Source organism: Mus musculus, chromosome 8, assembly GCF_000001635.26.
Source record: "Mus musculus strain C57BL/6J chromosome 8, GRCm38.p6 C57BL/6J".
NCBI classification, from domain to species: domain Eukaryota; kingdom Metazoa; phylum Chordata; class Mammalia; order Rodentia; family Muridae; genus Mus; species Mus musculus.
The window spans coordinates 16,435,303-16,456,618 of record NC_000074.6 but is presented as its reverse complement, the minus strand read 5'-3'; the positions used below and the strand labels follow the sequence as shown (position 1 = coordinate 16,456,618).

At 40.2% G+C, this 21,316-nt stretch overlaps 1 protein-coding gene and 1 long non-coding RNA gene across 10 annotated transcripts in view; one reads left to right on the top strand and one right to left on the bottom strand.

Annotated features, from left to right (window-relative positions):
- Csmd1 (CUB and Sushi multiple domains 1) overlaps window positions 1-21,316 on the top strand; it is a 1,642,848-nt gene that overhangs the window by 1,078,767 nt on the left and 542,765 nt on the right. The window lies entirely within an intron of this gene.
- Window positions 1-21,316, bottom strand: part of Gm16347 — a 34,465-nt gene that overhangs the window by 10,984 nt on the left and 2,165 nt on the right. For 2 of the 5 annotated variants that reach the window (XR_870168.3, XR_870167.3), the window contains exons 2-3: window positions 19,874-20,150; window positions 11,056-11,181 (exon numbers count right to left, since the gene is read on the bottom strand). This is a non-coding gene — a long non-coding RNA (predicted gene 16347). Of the gene's footprint in view, window positions 1-10,971; window positions 11,182-19,873; window positions 20,151-21,316 lie in introns of those variants that run through there. The other 3 variants (XR_378750.4, XR_378753.3, XR_378752.4) reach the window with 2 other exon arrangements.

Here is a 21,316-nt window from a genome sequence, read left to right as displayed (position 1 = left end):
TGGGAGTTTGGTCAGAAAATTCTAAGGGATAAATTGATCAACCATGGAATCTCTGTTCTCAATTACACTCCATGTGTCAACTTTAGACACAAAGAAAATAAATCGGCAAGATCAAGTAATGAGACTGCCTTGCAAGGTTGATAAGTAGGTGGAATTCAGAACACTCCCTGGATAGAGGAGGACTGGGAAAAGATGTTTATTCCATGCCAGGTCATTTCATTAAAAATCTGTTCTAAAGATATCGAAAGAATGCTGAAAACAATGCAAAGACATTATATTTGTTACTGTCTTTATGGAATTACAGAGTTTCACAACCAAGCTGACTTCTGTTTCCCAGGGAAGAAGAAATTAGATTGTCCATAACTGATAACCTTGCCTTCAGTCTATGAGAAGTTTTGAGATAAATATGCCAGAGATTTTACTGAGGTGAACATGCTCATTATTTAGAGCCAATTATAAGGAACTTGATAGATGCTCTGTGATGTGGCCCATGAAAGGGAGAGTTCAGGGATGGGGCTGATATAGGCAATAGAGTAATGGCTCTGCCTTTCTTAGTGTTGTTACAAAACTTGATGCCCAAGATCAGCCAGAGTCACCTAGGTGTGAACTACTAACCTGCATACTGTCAACCTCCTCTGAAGTCTGACCTCTGTCCTGTACCTTCCAATAAGTGACATTTACAGACTGATAAAGATGAGGTAAAAAGAAGAGGAGGTGTGTGTGTGTTTGCTTGTGTGTGCATGTACACATTTGTATGTATACTTCCAAGTGCTTTCCTTTTACAAGGCCTTCATTATACCCAACCTCCAGGTGTTTAGTGCTAATTTTGTCTTGATTCCTATATATACACAGTCCTAGACCATCATGTATGTAAAAGCATGCAACTTGTACTCTTGTGGATAGGTCTTGTCATTCAGCATAACTCCCCCCAAGTTCCACCCTACTTAGAGGCTTATTTTGGGCTTAATGGATTTTCAAAGCCAGATACAAGCCAGGCTAATTACTCATTAACCCTTTGAAAGATCATGGATCTGGGTTCAGTATGAGCAATTACAAATAAAAATGCTACACACATTTGCCAACAAGCTTTTGTAACAATGAAGGCTTTCTCTTCCCTTGGATGGATGCCCAGAGGTAGAATTACTTCTATGCTCCATCATGACCACATGTTTAACTAGCAAACTAGCAAATTATCCAACTGCCTTCTATAGTAGCTGTCCCACTTTACAGGCCCACCAGCAACAAACACATGTAATATCATAGCATCACACTTTTCTTCAACCACATCCATTCTGATAGATGGGTACTAATGTCTCATTGTGGTGATAAAAGTCATATTTATTTTACTGACTAATGATATGGAGGATTCATTCCATCTGCTCATTTTTCTCTTTTTCAGAGACAATTTCTGATTGCTTTTTCTTATTGACATTTGACCATTAGTTATATAGTCTAGATCCTAGTCCTTTATGGGACATATGGAATACAATACTTTCTTTATATCTGAATGTTGTCTTTTAATATTCCTCAAAACTTGGTTGGAAAAATTGATCTTATTTATCTGAGAGTTCTATTTAAAAAAAAACACACACACACACATAATATGGCTTCTCTTGGGAGCAAAAGGACTTAGCAACCTTGGGCAGAATGACTATGGGTCAAGAGGAACCACATGGTACATTTGCCCTAAGGGGTAGCATAGCTGAAGAAAAGAAAGGGAGAAAAGAAAGAGATAAAAAGAAAGCCAGAACCACCAGAAGCCTGAAAACTTCTGGATGCAGGGCTATTTCAGCTCATAGACCTAACAGTGTGGATGACTAAATACAGAACTTTCACCTTGTACTCATTCATAGATCCACTTCCACATGAACACAGATGAGCTGTATTCATCCAGCAATGAGATTTAAATCATGGAAATTGAGTATAAATGATAAAGAGATGAGTAAATATGTTTTCTAGATCCGTAGTTTCTTATTTCAATATTCTTAATTTGTAATGTTTCAACTGGTCCTAAGATTTGGGGTTAAAGCTGAAAATTGTTCTCTTTATTGACTTCTGAAAAAAGTGGAATAGTGAAATATATACAATGATGATTTTAAGCTTTCAGAAGGGCTCACTTAGGACTGAAGGAGTTGCAGGGGTTTGCAACCCCATAGGAAGAACAACAATGTCAACCAACCAGACCCACCCCCCCAGAGCTCCCAGAGCCTGAGCCATCAACAAAAGATTACACATGGCTCCAGCTGCATATGTAGCAGAAGATGGTTTTGTCATGCATCCATTGGAGGAAAGGTCCTTGGTCCTATGAAGGCTCCGTTGATGCCCCAGTGTAGGGGAATCAAGGGCAGGGAGGTGGGAATGGGTGGGTGGGTGGAGGAACACCCTCATAGAAGTAGTGGGAAGCAGGATGGGATAGGGAGTTTCTAGGAGGGGGGAACTAGGAAAGGGGATAGCATTTGAAATGTAAGTAAAGAAAATATCCAAGAAAAAAAGAAGAAAAAAAGAGAAGGGCTCGTTTATTAATTAGCACATTCATTGAATTAAATAATTTGATTAAAATGATTGATTATTTACTATTTATAATCTTTGTTTAGTTATATTCCTTATAGTAGATTATTTGACATTCTCATGAAGAGAAAGCAGGCTGGAGGAAGTCGCAGTGGTAGAGGAAACACAAGCCTTGCTTAAGATGTGTGATAGCCTGTGGTGAGAGAAGAGTCATTGGAGACTCAAAGGCCCGATAAGAAGTGATTCTTTGAAGAGTCAAAATGCCATGTTATCAAGCTTTTCTCTATAGGCAGCATTAGAATTCTGCATATTCAACTTGCCCATTTAAATCATCCATTGCAGAGTTTGCTCTTAAGTTGGACACACATACAAAATGACAAATGCCAGGTGGCATTCAAATACTGTGCTGCTTGCAACATTAATCTGGGAATATCTCAACTTCAGAAAAAAAAATTACTTTCAAGAACATGCAAGAATTTTGAGTAGTCAGGTTCCACCTAAAGATGCTGGGTAACTATTTAGATAGGGGTGTGGTAAGAACTCTGAGTTACTTTTGATATTGGGGAAAATAGACACATGTATGAATGGTACTTTTGAAAAGACCTGATTTGTATATAATGTTTAAAACAATTAAAGAGTTATGAAAATATTATTATTATTAATTATTGTATTATTAATATTATTAACATTAAAATATTAAAATGTATTATCTCACTTATGATATTAGAAACTATCAATGGTGCACAAGTTTGATGGTTGTATAACCTCATCCAGTGCAAGGTTTAGTGTCAGTGGTAATTCTAGTCAACTGTCCTCTTGCTTATGACCAGATACAGGTGGCCAGTAAGAATTGTCTGTAGTAGCATTACTTTTAGTAATTAAATTAGGTTTTGAGACCACTCCCAGCCTCTACCTCCCTACCATCCTTATGGTCCCTGTTACTCACAAATCTCTCATGTTCATAACGATTCATTTTTGTTTTGTGCTCCACTCAGACTAAACAGAATCCTCTGTATGTTAACCTGGATTTGGAACTATCTATTGGAGTCTGATAGGCTCAGGGGAGTGTAAACAAGCAAACAAACAAATCCAGTGATTCAGTGATTGCCCGTCTTCCCAATGTATCAGTATTCAATAGTTCAGCGTTAAGGAGGACAGCCCTGTGGATTAGCCCTTCTTCTTCGATTGTTGGTAGGTTGGTCTTGTGTGTGCCTAGCACAGGTCATTGTGCTTTTTGTGAGTCATTGAGTTCCGTGGTTGTCTTGAGTCTAGAGAATAACAGTTCACAGCTTTTCAGGGTTATCTTCTGGCTTTTAAGTGCATCACATTCTTTCTGAAATGCTCCCTGAACATTTGAGGAGGTGCCACACATGTCCTGTTTAGGGCTGAGCCCCAACTGTTGCTTATTTTCATCTCAGGCAGATATTAGTCTAGGTAACCACCACTACCCTTGTAAAGAGGGTAAGGGAGGGATTTAAGCCTGGTCTTGATGACTAATAGCTCTAATGTCTAGATTCCCTTCACTCTGTACATGACTGCCTATAACCTCTCCTTGGCTGTTCATTGACAACATGAGAACTTCCACTAATATTGCCAGCCTCCAAAATAAAGTCCCCTTCATCTACCAGAGAGTGAATGAGCCAACATTCCAATGTGTGTCTGATGAACTAATTATTATGAAGTGAAATAGACTTGTATTTCTCATGATTTTTGCATTAAAATTCAAAGTGGAGAGTTAACTGTAATGTACTTCATTAGAATGAGGCTTAGGGTGCAGGGAAATTAGTAATTCTTTTGTTGTTGTTCTGTATCTCTTATGCAAAAGTTAAAGATACAACTTAAAAATTCTACCTCAGGGCACTGGGGACTTACTAGCATAATAACTGGCATTCTCAAACATTTACATACTGTATTTGGATCACATTAATTCTGACCCTCTCCTGTCTTCCTCCCATCCCCATCATCCTCTTACTTCTTCTAGACCTGTGCTTGCAGGGACATGGCTCAGCACAAGACACCTGAAGACCAAGTTCTCAGCACAAAGATTATTTGCTCCAGAGGGATAAAGGGCAGGGAATAAGAGATAAAGGAAGAGGGAGAAGAGAAAAGGGAAAAAGGAGAGGGGGAGGGATCTTTGCCCAGGAGAGACAAAGGGCTTTCTCTGGATAGAGAGGAGACTATGGCCAACAGGCAAATAGCAGTTGATAAAGGAAAACAGAGAAAGCAGGTGTTTTGATTGGTCATCCTATTTAGGTGAGCCAAAAGGGGCTTTGATTGTTAAATTTCAATACTTTGATAGTTGAATCTTAGTGGCCAGCCTCAGGGAGAGGAAGTGTCCAAATAAGGGAAGAGACCTTGGTGGCTAGATTTAGAAATGGAATCTAACAATTTTCAAGGCAGAGGGAATTCGGAAAGGTCAAGGCCTGGCAGACACATGATTCCCATACTGAGACTACTAGAGCCCTTCAGTGTTCCATCTCCCTTTGTGTGTCCTGCTTTGATTTGGGTTTTGTTTGGTGACTATGGGTTTAACTAGGGTTACTTACAGGCATATATGTCAGGCTTTGTTTATTGGCACATGGACAACTTACCAGTTTATGTACCTCTGAAGAAAGAAAACTCTCTTTATTCAGCAGCTACTTCTGCCTTGTAACAAGATCACTATCCATGTGCAAAAGGCTTGTGGTATTCATGACTGAGATCATCCTGTCTTCTATTTTGCTGCTATTTTATGCATTTTTTCTGGTTGATTAATGAAGATATTTTAGGTATATTCAAGTTCACTATGCCAGCATAGGAAATAAGAATTGCCAGTGGGTTTCTCCCAGCACTGTCAGCACCCCCATGACTAGAATATGCTGACATCTAAGTCTATATTTTATCTGAGGGTATGTTCTGATTGTGAGATGACTCGGGGATTTGAGCAAATGTGTCATGTCATGCCGTTCACAATTGCAGCTTCGAGTCTCCACATGCTCACCTCCCCCCTTCTGTCCTTTGGCCTCTCCTTCACCATAAACCCTGGATAGCAATAGCCTTTGCAGATCTCCAAAGTTTTCCCTCTTCCAGAATGTTCTACAGTAGGAAACATGTAGCCCACAGCTTTTCAAATCAGGACCACTTTTGTAGAAGTGCATGTCAAGTTTCCTCCATGACTCCGTGGTTTCTGCTGCTGGGTCATTTTCATCGGTTCAGGAATCCCTGAACAGGCAAAATCCTTACTTACAAGTCTAGTTTTGTGAGAAACGGTGACCCTCTCCTCAGCACTGGCTCTGCTGTGGTTTGTAAGAGTCTCTGGCATCTGCTGTGGTCAGCGTTCTGGTTTAGGACCATTGGGTAATTGGGAACTCAGTTTTGAGGTTTCAAATTGATTTTCCATTTATAACACGAGGTTTTGAAAATATTTTGTATATTGATGTCCCAGCTGCCTGTTCTCTTCAGTGAAATATGTGCCTAGATTTTCCTGGTTTTTAGTTGTTGCTTTTTAATTGAGATCTAGCGGGTTTTATTGGATGTGGGGAGTCTGTTGCTTTGTTTGAGGTTGTTTTACTTCCTCTAATACAGGATGCTTTGAGTCTCACAGTGTATCCCAGAAACCTCAGATTCTCTATTCTCCAGCACCAGTGTAGTTGTGGCATAGACAAATCTTCACTGTAATAAATTCTAATCTATTTCCTCCAAGGCTTTCTAGATTAACACCTTAATCACAGGACTGTTAACATTTGGGGTTGCCTTTTGGTGGGGTATAGAGTCTCTTTCTGGTGTGTATGCTTCTTGAACTGTTCTGTCACTATCAACTGAAGGAGCCATCTTTGCCCCTTTGAGTTCCCTCGGTTCCTCCATCACTGCTCAGTGGACTCAACTGCTACTTCTGACCTAGCTCTCTGCTGTCCAGTGGCTCTGTGAGTCCTCTTCACTAATGCCAGGCTGCCTGGCTTGCTGTGATGTTAGAGTGAGCTCCATGTTTCCAGAGAATTTGGAGTGTCTATCATGCTCACATTGAATGAGGAACATTTTCAATGTATGAAGAGTTCTTGGTAGAAAGTTTTTGCAGGCAGTCACTATATTTCTATTCAGGAGAAAATCGGAAATTCACGTTTTTCTGCAAATTGCTGTTTATGTTTTTCCCCTGCACTTCATTGTGAAAATTCTAATTACAGCCTTATAGGGAACCATCCTACTCACAGATACTGACACAGTGTTCCACACATATCCCTGAGAACAGTTCCACGGGACTTTTAACTGGGCTGCTGGCCCATGTAGCTCATGAAGACAGGAATCTTCCTTGCTGAGGGATTCTTCAAAAGTCACATCCCAGATCTAGCCTCTAAAGCCTAATTACCACTAGGCCTGCTGGTGCACATGTGTCACCCCGGCTATTTGGAAGGTTCCTGCAGGAGGATCCCAGGCTGCTGTGAGCTTCAGGTGAATTCCAGGCCAGCCTAGTGAACCATGTCTCAAAGAAAAAGATGAAAGGTGGTTGTCATTATCGTGTTCTCTCTAGCATGTGCCAAGCCTTACATTCAACCCTTTTGCTACAAAATAATAAATTAGTAGCCAATTCATTAATTACATTAAATGCCAGGGCATCTTTATGGCTCAGCACTAGAGAGAATACGGCCCTTCATTCAAGCTGGGAGCTGGAAAGAAAAATAATTAAATGAAATAAAAAGAAACAGTAAACAGAAAGTTCTATGTGTAAGCCACCTCTGCGCAATATATTATTACTTTTTCTTATAAATATTATTCCATGAAATGTTGTATTTACATTTATGAGCTAACATATACAAAGAATGGCTCACAACTCTCTTGTGTTCTGTTCTAAGATAAAATAGACACTATTTGTGTTTTTGACAGAACTATACTATTGTATTCACTTGCTTTTCATGAGACGAGTATTTACTGAATCTGTGTTATATAGGTGCTCCTGAGTAGTTTTCATTGTGTTTAAATATAAGATAAACCCATTATTGTGAAGCAGACAAATGGATGGAGTTCAGAGGCTTCTGTAAGCATAATACTGTTATCTAAACATATGCAGTGAGAAAGAAATTCACCTGAGTATACCGGGCATGTTCACATTGAAAATGGGTTGGGGGTTGAGTGGACCTCATCATTCAAGGAAGCAGAAGGGTTCAGGTAGACAGGGTTAGAAGTGATAAGCAGAGGCTGAGGACAGCATAGGAATTTGAGGCTCGGAGCACCCCATGGAGACTAACTGACCCTGACAGTGGTGGCATCCAAGAATTTTCCCCCAGTGCAGAACAGAGCAAAGCTCAAATGTTTTTCTGCAAGCTGGGTTTACAAGTCAAGGCCTCACAGTGTTCAAGGTGGCTGAGATTTCTTAAAGGTCACTAGCTATTAGCTAGAGTAGGAGACAGAGCTGTAGTCCCAGCATGTGGCTGCCAGCCAAGGAGCAAGGAAACACCATTCAGGCTTCCAAGGGAGAGACATCCAAGAAGACTGGGGAGAAAACAAAATTTAGTCGGAGATTAAACAGCTGAGTTAAAGACTGTTAAAGGCTAGGGCTCATACTTAACAAGCTCACAAGGTCATGTTGCAAAGGCCTATTTCCCCAGCATCCCTTTTCAAGGGGAAGACAACTTTAATCCCAGCCCCAGGGAGACAGAGGCAGATTTCTAAGTTCGAGGTCAACATGGGCAGTTCCAGGTGAACCATGGGTACACTAATGAAACTCCGACTTAAAATAGGTGAGGGGGGACAGCCTCTTTCTATTTACTTAGTAAACATCTCAGAAACAAGACTAGAAAATTAAAGCAGAGAGTTAGTGAATATGGACAGACCCTCTAGCCCTTTCTCCTCTGTTATGTCTGTCTGTTTATAATTCATTTTCAATAGAAACGCTATGGTGAATGTTCTTTCAGCCTTGTTTAACTTGCTCACCCACATGCCACCAGCAGTGATGTTTCTATCACTTATCTTCGGGTCACCAATAGCTTTTAGCTTCAACTTTTTCCTTCTTTTTTGTCACTATAGAAATGATATTAAAAGCACTCACATGTGTATCACACACCCTCACATGGTCCTAGAGCCCTATAAGGGGTCCAAATAGAAGTAGTTATTCAACCCCTCCTATTCTTAGACTAAAATGTAATGACTGTAAATAGGAAAGAGCCCAGGGCATGGTTAGTGGGGTGGGAAAATGGTCTGAGGATGAGAAGTCCCTGATCAGAAGATGCAGGGTCTCTCAGCTCCATCATCCCATTTGGGAGAGTGTTGTTTTCTTTCTGATACTGGGATGTCTTTCTTTACAAGAACAGTTGAGATTTTCTTTCAACTGCTATTTTTCTTATTGTCTTAATTTACGATAGTTAGGAGTATGCTTCTGGAGTGTAGTGTTCACAATCCCATGTCTGGAAGCAGAGCTCAGATGTACTAGTAGCCTCTGTCGTCTCCAAACATGTGAGTCTGCTTGGCCACATGGGCCCTTGAGCAGGTTCTCACTGTGACTGAAGGGCATATTTGGGACAGCCTGCCTTCTGTGTTAAGTTGCCAACACACTGTCACTGTCCAAGAAGCCATCATTATAATGAATGGACCAGTCTCATTTTACAGAAAGGAGCCTAAGCTGAACATGAAATGGCAATTTGATGATGTGTGGTGAAGATTCAAGGATTTCTACAGTGAAGAAGACAATTAGACTGCAGAGTCATTAAACTCTGCATCCTGGCTACAGTCGGCCCCGGGCTACTTTACTTTACAGTCACTATTTTTTGACATACAGCAAGAGAATGGCTTCAGTTTTGCAATGTAGAATCAGTTTATTAATCACTTTAAATGTTGCTCCTGCAAAGACATCAAGATAATCTCACCTGAGATTCCTCACAAGGTTCCTGTAGGAACCCAGAGAATTGACAGCTAGAGAGTAGAATTGTTTTTATTTTCAAATTTGAGTATGATTTATATGTCTCCTTCTAGATGAGGCTTATTCTCAAAATGTTGATTGCAGAATTAATTTGCTTACAAGAGTTATCACAGATGGTGCTAATTGGTAAATTCTGGTAAATTTTGCTGCATTTCTATAAACCCCCAACATAGACGGGGGAACTGTGTTGAGATATCAATGTAGGAGAGGAACTTAAGCCTTTTGATAAAAATACTGGTGTTGGCATGAAACTCAAGAAGAATGAAGACTGAAGTGTGGACACTATGCCCCTCCTTAGAATTGGGAACAAAATACCCATGGAAGGAGTTACAGAGACAAAGTTTGGAGCTGAGATGAAAGGATGGACCATGTAGAGACTGCCATATCCAGAGATCCACCCCATAATCAGCATCCAAACGCTGACACCATCTCATACCCTAGCAAGATTTTATCGAAAGGACCCAGATGTAGCTGTCTCTTGTGAGACTATGCCGGGGCCTAGCAAACACAGAAGTGGATGCTCACAGTCAGCTAATGGATGGATCACAGGGCTCCCAATGGAGAAGCTAGAGAAAGAACCCAAGGAGCTAAAGGGTTCTGCAACCCTATAGGTGGAACAACATTATGAACTAACCAGTACCCCGCAGCTCTTGACTTTAGCTGCATATGTATCAAAAGATGGCCTAGTCGGCCATCACTGGAAAGAGAGGCCCATTGGACAGGCAAACTTTATATGCCCCAGTACAGGGGAACGCCAGGGCCAAAAAGGGGGAGTGGGTGGGTAGGGGAGTGGGGGTGGGTGGGTATGGGGGACTTTTGGTATAGCATTGGAAATGTAAATGAGCTAATTACCTAATAAAAAATGGAAAAAAAAATACTGGTGTTGGTAGCATTAAGAAGCAGGCAGGTCAGATGATGATGCTGCAGGGAGTTCAGGGATGTTGTGTGGCTTCCTCTGTAATATGTGAACATGCATTTAATTGATATCACTGTAGGAAGAGGGGCTATAACATGCTTTCTGATGGCTTGTGAAGGGGAGGAGGTATGTGTTCACAATTGAGCAAGGAAGGAAAAAGTACAAAATGCACATGCAAATAAGAGGGATAGTTATTGCCATTTTGATGAAAAATACATGTATTTTTAAAAGTTCCTTTTGTTCAGTATTTAGAAAAGACTACTACTAAGTTGGAATACAGGTTTTGGTGCATCTGGGGTCAGTTTATCATTAATGCAAATAAGTTCTCAGGAACTGAGATAATGGTGCTTTATCGTAATATGAAACAAAAATTTTACCATTGTGCAAATTTACTTAAATTTAGCTTTCCAAGGATCATTTTAAAATCAGTCAATGGCATTAAAAGATCATGAATTATTCTGTATCTGTATATTTGTATATGTATATATGTGTGTGTTTATGTGTGTGTATGTTTGTATATGTGTGTATATGTGTGTATATGTGTGTGTTTATGTGTGTACATATGTGCATTTTTACGTGTGTGTGCATCTTTGCATATGTATTGAGCCGGGAATTGAACCTAGGTTTTGGTACCTGCTACACAGTTGCACCACTGCTGAGCTGGGCCTTCAGGTTTCTTTTTATTATTGCTTTGTTTTGGTTAATCAGGGTCTCACTAAACTGACTGTTCTGGTATGCAGCTCACTATAGCTCTGGGATGCTTTGAACTGTGGTCGTCCTGTCCAGCTTCCTGCGAAGATGGGCTTACAAGGCTGAACCAGATGTCCTTTGTTTACATTTTAAGATCACTGACAAAGCCAACAATACAGATCTAAGACAAAGACAAAGTAAAGGGAAAAGAAATTAAAATCTGAAGGTCTGCGATTGGCTCTCACTCTCTTGCTCAGGAAACTTTGTTGAATGGTTGACTGACTTTCTGTCTTGCAGTGAGCCAACAACATCATAAGAAAATTACAGATATCAATTATAAGCCAGTGATTATACATTGAGTAGAAACCATGGTGCAAACATGACATTTAGCAAAGCCCTTTAAAACATTTTTTTTTTCCTTGTGGGAGTGTGTGGGTACAGGAGGGGGACGGAGGGAGGGTATAGGGAACTTTCGGGATAGCACCTGAAATGTATATAAAGAAAATATCTAATAAAAAATAAAATAAGAAATATCTTTGACCATAAAAAAAAAGAATGTCATAAATGCTTCACATCAAATACTACTAGATTTCCTCCTACCTGCCCCTAATTCATTATTTCTATACAGTAAATGAGAGGACAAACAAGATGTTAGTTAACAATTATAAATCCTTTACAGTGTCCAATTGAAAAGGATACAATCACTAGGGAAAGACGGTGGGAGGATATTTCAAATATGCTGAAAATTGCTACTAAATGCTACTTCTTAAAAGAAGTAAGAGCATATGTCACTATGCATCACTTGCCTGTGTTATTAGTTACAATTATGCTGGGTAAAATACCCCCAGTGTACAATGCAGCAGAAACAAGCCAAAAAATTACAGAGAATAATGGCTGAGTTACCAACCCCTGGATTTTATAAAGCTTTTTTATAACAGTCACCTCTATAGTAAGACAAGCCCTTTTATTTCTATACAATATGGAAATAAAAGTTGTACATCAAATGCTCTTCTTTATGAATTCCTAAATTTCACAGTATCTGAAAAATTGGAAGCTGGAAGGCATCTTAAAAGTCAGCACATATATGTGCATAACAGCAATTGATGAAAAATGAGGTCTTAGATTTGGGGGGGGGGAGCAATGGTGAATATACGGGAGATCTTGAAGGGACAGAGGGGAAGAGAAAAATCTTATAATTATATTATGATCTCAAAATTAAAAAGTAAAAAAAAAAATCACATATCCCAATCCAGTAAAGTAATTAATGTAAAAATCAATCAATCAATGTAAAAAGAGCATGTACTCCAAATTATGGAAATCAGATCTACAAAAATAAGCTAATGTCTCCCATACTACCTGTTAAACTGTAAGAAATGCCTTTGCTCAATTCTTCCTTCTCTGAAGCAATGTAGGACTCTTGCCAGAGGTACAGTCTTAAGGCACCATCTCAGTGGGAAACTGGTATCTGCTAATGTTTCAAGTTGCCTTCATGACCATTTCCACTCTCTCCAGTTGAGAAACATTATAAAAAAGAAGAATTAGTATAAATCTAACCTTTAATCAAAATGCTAGATAACTAGCATTATGAGGTATTAGCAGGTATGAGAGGTGTTGGAGGATGCTGACGATGAAGACCTCCATCATAATCAGCTGGCATAGACTCCACCTTCTACTTCCCTGCTAACCCTAGAAAGGTAAATATACCAAAGGATCCTCTTAAAATGTAAAGTGTCATATGAAAAGGTGTATTTTCAGAATTTTGTTGAGTCCTAATTAAGACAAAATGTCCTCCCAGAATCTGGGTTCTATCTCTGGCCCTGGGTAGAGACATGATGTTCTGATCTGCACCAAAGATTAGGACAGCATTGTCCTAATCTTGTCTTCAAATCAAGTCTGAAAACTCCAAGAGAAGACAGAACTTCCCACCATCATGTGACAACCAAGAAGGGTCTCCTCATGGTATCTCACAAGTATCTGTAAAATAGACTTCACTTTTTTTTTCATTTTTTATTAGGTATTTAGCTCATCTACATTTCCAATGCTATACCAAAAGTCCCCCATACCCACCCACCCCCACTCCCCTACCCACCCACTCCCCCTTTTTGGCCCTGGCGTTCCCCTGTACTGGGGCATATAAAGTTTGCCTGTCCAATGGGCCTCTCTTACCAGTGATGGCCGACTAGGCCATCTTTTGATACATATGCAGCTAGAGTCAAGAGCTCCGGGGTACTGGTTAGTTCATAATGTTGTTCCACCTATAGGGTTGCAGAACCCTTTAGCTCCTTGGGTACGTTCTCTAGCTCCTTCATTGGGAGCCCTGTGATCCATCCATTAGCTGACTGTGAGCATCCACTTCTGTGTTTGCTAGGACCCGGCATAGTCTCACAAGAGACAGCTACATTTGGGTCCTTTCAATAAAATCTTGCTAGTGTATGCAATGGTGTCAGTGTTTGGATGCTGATTATGGGGTGGATCCCTGGTTATGGCAGTCTCTAGATGGTCCATCCTTTCATCTCAGCTCCAAACTTTGTCTCTGTAACTCCTTCCATGGGTATTTTGTTCCCACTTTTAAGGAGGTGCATAGTGTCCACACTTCAGTCTTCATTTTTCTTGAGTTTCATGTGTTTAGGAAATTGTATCTTATATCTTGGGTATCCTAGGTTTTGGGCTAATATCCACTTATCAGTGAGTACATATTGTGTGAGTTCCTTTGTGAATGTGTTACCTCACTCAGGATGATGCCCTCCAGGTCCATCCATTTGCCTAGGAATTTCATAAATTCATTCTTTTTAATAGCTGAGTAGTACTCCATTGTGTAGATGTACCACATTTTCTGTATCCATTCCTCTGTTGAGGGGCATCTGGGTTCTTTCCAGCTTCTGGCTATTATAAATAAGGCTGCTATGAACATAGTGGAGCATGTGTCCTTCTTACCAGTTGGGGCATCTTCTGGATATATGCCCAGGAGAGGTATTGCGGGATCCTCAGGTATATGTCCAATTTTCTGAGGAACCGCCAGACTGATTTCCAGAGTGGTTGTACAAGCCTGCAATCCCACCAACAATGGAGGAGTGTTCCTCTTTCTCCACATGCACGCCAGCATCTGCTGTCACCTGAATTTTTATCTTAGCCATTCTGACTGGTGTGAGGTAATCTCGGGGTTGTTTTGATTTGCATTTCCCTGATGATTAAGGATGTTGAACATTTTTTCAGGTGCTTCTCTGCCATTCGGCATTCCTCAGGTGAGAATTCTTTGTTCAGTTCTGAGCCCCATTTTTTAATGGGGTTATTTGATTTTCTGAAGTCCACCTTTTTGAGTTCTTTATATATGTTGGATATTAGTCCCCTATCTGATTTAGGACAGGTAAAGATCCTTTCCCAATCTGTTGGTGGTCTTTTTGTCTTATTGACGGTGTCTTTTGCCTTACAGAAACTTTGGAGTTTCATTAGGTCCCATTTGTCAATTCTCATTCTTACATCACAAGCCATTGCTGTTCTATTCAGGAATTTTTCCCCTGTGCCCATATCTTCAAGGCTTTTCCCCACTTTCTCCTCTATAAGTTTCAGTGTCTCTGGTTTTATGTGAAGTTCCTTGATCCACTTAGATTTGACCTTAGTACAAGGAGATAAGTATGGATCGATTCGCATTCTTCTACATGATAACAACCAGTTGTGCCAGCACCAATTGTTGAAAATGCTGTCTTTCTTCCACTGGATGGTTTTAGCTCCCTTGTCGAAGATCAAGTGACCATAGGTGTGTGGGTTCATTTCTGGGTCTTCAATTCTATTCCATTGGTCTACTTGTCTGTCTCTATACCAGTACCATGCAGTTTTTATCACAATTGCTCTGTAGTAAAGCTTTAGGTCAGGCATGGTGATTCCACCAGAGGTTCTTTTATCCTTGAGAAGAGTTTTCGCTATCCTAGGTTTTTTGTTATTCCAGATGAATTTACAAATTGCTCCGTCTAATTAGTTGAAGAATTGAGTTGGAATTTTGATGGGGATTGCATTGAATCTGTAGATTGCTTTTAGCAAGATAGCCATTTTTACAATATTGATCCTGCCAATCCATGAGCATGGGAGATCTTTCCATCTTCTGAGATCTTCCTTAATTTCTTTCTTCAGAGACTTGAAGTTTTTATCATACAGATCTTTCACTTCCTTAGTTAGAGTCATGCCAAGATATTTTATATTATTTGTGACTATTGAGAAGGGTGTTGTTTCCCTAATTTATTTCTCAGCCCGTTTATTCTTTGTGTAGAGAAAGGCCATTGACTTGTTTGAGTTTATTTTATATCCAGCTAATTCACCAAAGCTGTTTATCAGGTTTAGGAGTTCTCTGGTGGAATTTTTAGGGTCACTTATATATACTATCATATCATCTGCAAAGAGTGATATTTTGACTTCCTCTTTTCCAATTTGTATCCCCTTGATCTCCTTTTGTTGTCGAATTGCTCTGGCTAATACTTCAAGTACTATGTTGAAAAGGTAGGGAGAAAGTGGGCAGCCTTGTCTAGTCCCTGATTTTAGTGGGATTGCTTCCAGCTTCTCTCCATTTACTTTGATGTTGGCTACTTGTTTGCTGTAGATTGCTTTTATCATGTTTAGTTATGGGCCTCGAATTCCTGATCTTTCCAAGACTTTTATCATGAATGGGTGTTGGATCTTGTCATATGCTTTTTCTGCATCTAACGAAATGATCATGTGGTTTTTGTCTTTGAGTTTGTTTATATAATGGATTACATTGATGGATTTTCGTATATTAAACCATCCCTGCAACCCTGGAATAAAACCTACTTGGTCAGGATGGATGATTGCTTTAATGTGTTTTTGGATTCGGTTAGCGAGAATTTTATTGAGGATTTTTGCATTGATATTCATAAGAGAAATTGTTCTGAAGTTCTCTATCTTTGTTGGATTTTTCTGTGGTTTAGGTATCAGAGTAATAGTGGCTTCATAAAATGAGTTGGGTAGAGTACCTTCTACTTCTATTTTGTAAAATAGTTTGTGCAGAACTGGAATTAAATCTTCTTTGAATGTCTGATAGAACTCTGCACTAAACCTGTCGGGTCCTGGGCTTTTTTTTGGCTGGGAGACTATTAATAACTGCTTCTATTTCTTTAGGGGATATGGGACTGTTTAGATGGTCAACTTGATCCTGATTCAAATTTGGTACCTGGTATCTGTCCAGATATTTGTCCATTTTGTCCAGGTTTTCCAGTTTTGTTGAGTATAGCCTTTTGTAGAAGGATCTGATGGTGTTTTGGATTTCTTCAGGATCTGTTGTTATGTCTCCCTTTTTGTTTCTGATTTTGTTAATTAGGATTTTGTCCCTGTGCCCTCTATTGAGTCTAGCTAAGGGTTTATCTATCATGTTGATTTTTTCAAAGAACCAACTCCTCGTTTGCTTAATTCTTTGAATAGTTCTTCTTGTTTCCACTTGGTTGATTTCACCCCTGAGTTTGATTATTTCCTGCCTTCTACTCCTCTTGGGTGAATTTCCTTCCTTTTTTTCTAGAGCTTTTAGATGTGTTGTCAAGCTGCTAGTATGTGCTCTCTCCCGTTTCTTCTTGGAGGCACTCAGAGCTGAGTTTCCCTCTTAGAAATGCTTTCATTGTGTCCCATAGGTTTGGGTACGTTGTGGCTTCATTTTCATTAAACTCTAAAAAGTCTTTAATTTCTTTCTTTATTCCTTCCTTGACCAAGGTATCATTGAGAAGAGTGTTGTTCAGTTTCCATGTGAATGTTGGCTTTCCATTATTTATGTTGTTATTGAAGATCAGTCTTAAGCCATGGTGGTCTGATAGGATACATGGGACAATTTCAATATTTTTGTATCTGTTGAGGCCTCTTTTGTGACCAATTATATGGTCAATTTTGAAGAAGGTCCTGTGAGGTGCTGAGAAGAAGGTATATCCTTTTGTTTTAGGATAAAATGTTCTGTAGATATCTGTCAGGTCCATTTGTTTCATAACTTCTGTTAGTTTCACTGTGTCCCTGTTTAGTTTCTGTTTCCATGATCTGTCCATTGATGAAAGTGGTGTGTTGACGTCTCCCACTATTATTGTGTGAGGTTCAATGTGTGCTTTGAGCTTTACTAAAGTGTCTTTAATGAATGTGGCTGCCCTTGCATGTGGAGTGTAGATATTCAGAATTGAGAGTTCCTCTTGGAGGATTTTACCTTTGATGAGTATGAAGTGTCCCTCCTTGTCTTTTTTGATAACTTTGGGTTGGAAGTCGATTTTATCCGATATTAAAATGGCTACTCCAGCTTGTTTCTTCAGACCATTTGCTTGGAAAATTGTTTTCCAGCCTTTCACTCTGAAGTAGTGTCTGTCTTTTTCCCTGAGATGGATTTCCTGTAAGCAGCAGAATGTTGGGTCCTGTTTGTGTAGCCAGTCTGTTAGTCTATGTCTTTATTGGGGAAGTGAGTCCATTGATATTAAGAGATATTAAGTAAAAGTAATTGTTGCTTCCTTTTATTTTTGTTGTTAGAGTTGGCATTCTGTTCTTGTGGCTGTCTTCTTTTTGGTTTGTTATGGGATTACTTTCTTGCTTGTTCTAGGGCATGATTTCTGTCCTTGTATTGCTTCTTTTCTGTTATTATCCTTTGAAGGGCTGGATTCGTGGAAAGATAGTGTGTGAATTTGGTTTTGTCGTGGAATACTTTGGTTTCTCCATCTATGGTAATTGAGAGTTTGGCTGGATATAGTAGCCTGGGCTGGCATTTGTGTTCTCTTAGTGTCTGTATAACATCTGTCCAGGCTCTTCTGGCTTTCATAGTCTCTGGTGAAAAGTCTGGTGTAATTCTGATAGGCCTTCCTTTTTATGTTACTTGACCTTTCTCCCTTACTGATTTTAATATTCTATCTTTATTTAGTGCATTTGTTGTTCTGATTATTATGTGTCGGGAGGAATTTCTTTTCTGGTCCAATCTATTTGGAGTTCTGTAGGCTTCTTGTATGATCATGGGCATCTCTTTCTTTATGTTTGGGAAGTTTTCTTCTATTATTTTGTTGAAGATATTAGCTGGCCCTTTAAGTTGAAAATCTTCATTCTCATCAACTCCTATTATCCATAGGTTTGGTCTTCTCATTGTGTCCTGGATTTCCTGGATGTTTTGAGTTAGGATCCTTTTGCATTTTGTATTTTCTTTGACTGTTGTGTCGATGTTCTCTATGGAATCTTCTGCACCTGAGATTCTCTCTTCCATCTCTTGTATTCTGTTGCTGATGCTCACATGTATGGTTCCAGATCTCTTTCCTAGGGTTTCTATCTCCAGCGTTGCCTCACTTTGGGTTTTCTTTATTGTGTCTACTTCCCTTTTTAGTTCTAGTATGGTTTTGTTCATTTCCATCACCTGTTTGGATGTGTTTTCCTGTTTTTCTTTAAGGACTTCTACCTGTTTGGCTGTGTTTTCCTGCTTTTCTTTAAGGGCCTGTAACTCTTTAGCAGTGCTCTCCTGTAATTCTTAAGTGACTTATGAAAGTCCTTCTTGATGTCCTCTATCATCATCATGAGAAATGTTTTTAAATCTGGGTCTAGATTTTCGGTTGTGTTGGGGTGCCCAGGACTAGGTGGGGTGGGAGTGCTGAGTTCTGATGATGGTGAGTGGTCTTGATTTCTGTTAGTAGGATTCTTACGTTTGCCTTTCGCCATCTGGTAATCTCTGAAGCTAGTTCTTATAGTTGTCTCTGTTAAGAGCTTGTTCTTCAGGTGACTCTGTTAGCCTCTATAAGCAGACCTGGGAGGGTAGCTCTCTCCTTATTTTCAGTGGGCAGAGTATTCTCTGCAGGCAAGCTCTCTTCTTGCAGGGAAGGTACCCAGATATCTGGTGTTCGAACCAGCCTCCTGGCAGAAGATGTGTTCCACTCGCTAGAGGTCTTAGGATCCCGTGGGGAATCCTGTGTGGGCCCTTGCGGGTGTCAGGCGACTCCGCTGGCAAGGTACCCTGGGGCTCGAGTGGAGCGGAAGGGGCTTGTGCCCCAGGTCAGGGCCGGGTAGTCTGCTTCCCTATTTTCCGCAATCTCAGGTTCCGCAATTGGATTGGGGCAGGCACTGTGTTCCACTCACCAGAGGTCTTAGGATCCCGTGGGGAATCCTGTGTGGGCCCTTGCAGGTCCCGGGCGACTCTGCTGGCAAGTTACCCTGGGGCTCGAGTGGAGCGGAAGGGCAACTTTTTTTTTTTTTTTTTACCTTAAGGATTTATTCATGTTTTTATGTTTCTGTGCATGTGCCTGACTATATGTATATGGACCATTCTTATGAAATGCTCATGGAATCTGGGAATCTGAAACAGGGCAGCATCAGATACTGGAAGCTCAAGCTACAGGGAGTGGTGAGCCTCCTTGTTGGTGCTGGAAAACAAACCCATATCCCCTGTAAGAACAGCAAGAGCTCTTAAGCACTGAGCCTCCTCTTCAATGCTGTGAGTTAAATTAATCCTGTTATGCTGTACTTAATGGCCCTCAGAGTGCTGGCAGGCATGATTCTCTCTGTGGGTTATCATCCTGCAGTCTACCTCTCTAAAGAAAGCTTCAGGACATTAAGAACAATCACTTTGAGTGCACTGCCTAATGATTTAAAGACCAGTTATTATTTTTTTACTTGTTTTTAGTCATCATCACTACCACCCTGGTGCTAATTGTCTCTTTGCCAAATCTCCATTCTGGTGGGAACTTCATAGATAATCAGGGGCTTCTATGCATTGGGTATCAATCAGTTCATCTGGTATAGAATATATCCTGCCACTGTGTCAGAAAAGTGGGGTGTTCGTTGGATTTGAAACAAGTTCGCATTCACTAGTTTCCACAATGATGCCAACCACCTCATTGTCCACCCTCTATAGTTCTGCAGATATCTTAGCATCTTACATCATTCCCAAACCTTCATCATGGACTATAGTTGGCGCTGATGAGATGATAGGCTCCAAGGAGTTCTTCATATTGGCACAAGTCAGAAACAGCAGAGGAGAGAATTCTGCTTTGGTCAGAGGCAGTAGTCACTAAGTACTCTAGGCTGTGAGAATCAGTGATGTTTCCTGCTTATTTCGTGTGTTTCCCACTTTCATGATGGCAGGCTATTTACTTATCTGGTACACCTTTTATCCTTCTGTCTAGCAGTGCGGTACATTGTAGATATTCATCAAACCTTAGTAAATCAGAAGAAAACGAGTTAATGTGAATTACTGAGACATGAAAGGTTCATCTCATGCTATTAAATGGGAGCAGCGGATTCAGACTCATTCTTCTGAAAAAGCTCAGCAAGGACAGGGAGGTCCTTATGTCTCACACATACATTTGGGTGAATAAGGACAAATATTCACGTGCACAATCTTATTAAATATCCATCTTCCTTTCCATTACACATACCCTGCAGCAATTCACACAATGGAACTGTCAGTGAGGCAGGCACAGAGACACAGTGTTATTTATTCATGACCACTATGATGGCAGTTTGTAAGAAAATTGCCCCATGGGCTCCTAGGGAGTGGCACTATTAGGAGGTGTGTCCTTGTTGGAATAGGTTTGGTGATGTTGGAGGAAGTTGTCCCTGGGGATGGATTTTGAAGACTCAGATGCTCAAGCCTGGGGCATTGGGGCATTCTATTCCTGATGCCTGCCTGTCTGAGGCCAGATGCAGAGCTCTCAGCTTCTTCTCCAGCACCAAGTTGGCCTGCATCCTGCCCTTCTCCCTGCCATAATGATAATAGACTAAAATTCTCAACTATAAGCCAGCTCCAATTAAATGATTTTCTTTATAAGAGTTGCTGTGATCACGGTGTCTCTTGAGAGCACTAGAAACCCTAAGAAAGATGACTACTTAGCAAGAATGTGGGATACAGATGTCAGAGAATGTAGCACAGTCTCTCCAAAGTGAATGAGCACACCTAGACCTCAATTAAAAATAAGAAAAACTTGCTTGTTTTGCTTAGGAGCTCTACATAGTACATTCTCAGAACACATATGCTCCAAATATTCATATTTTGTCTGGGCCTGGATTTTAACTGGATTGACTTTCCTTGCTTGATCCAGAGGTCAACTGGACATTGATGGTATGAGTTATTAGTAATTGACAGTTGGCTAGCTGGCTTGCTGTCTAACATGAGCATTGGATTTGAGCCCACATTTATGGAAGTGCTCACAGCAGAATAAAGGGGTAGGTGAACATAGCAGACACTGGTGTGATTCCTGCTACTAGGAGGAGTTATATGGAAGTCACCATCTTCTCAGAACATGGAATGTAAGTACACCATTCCCACAACTTCAGAGCTTTGGTGTGAATAAAGTGAATTAGAATGAAGATGTAAAGAAACA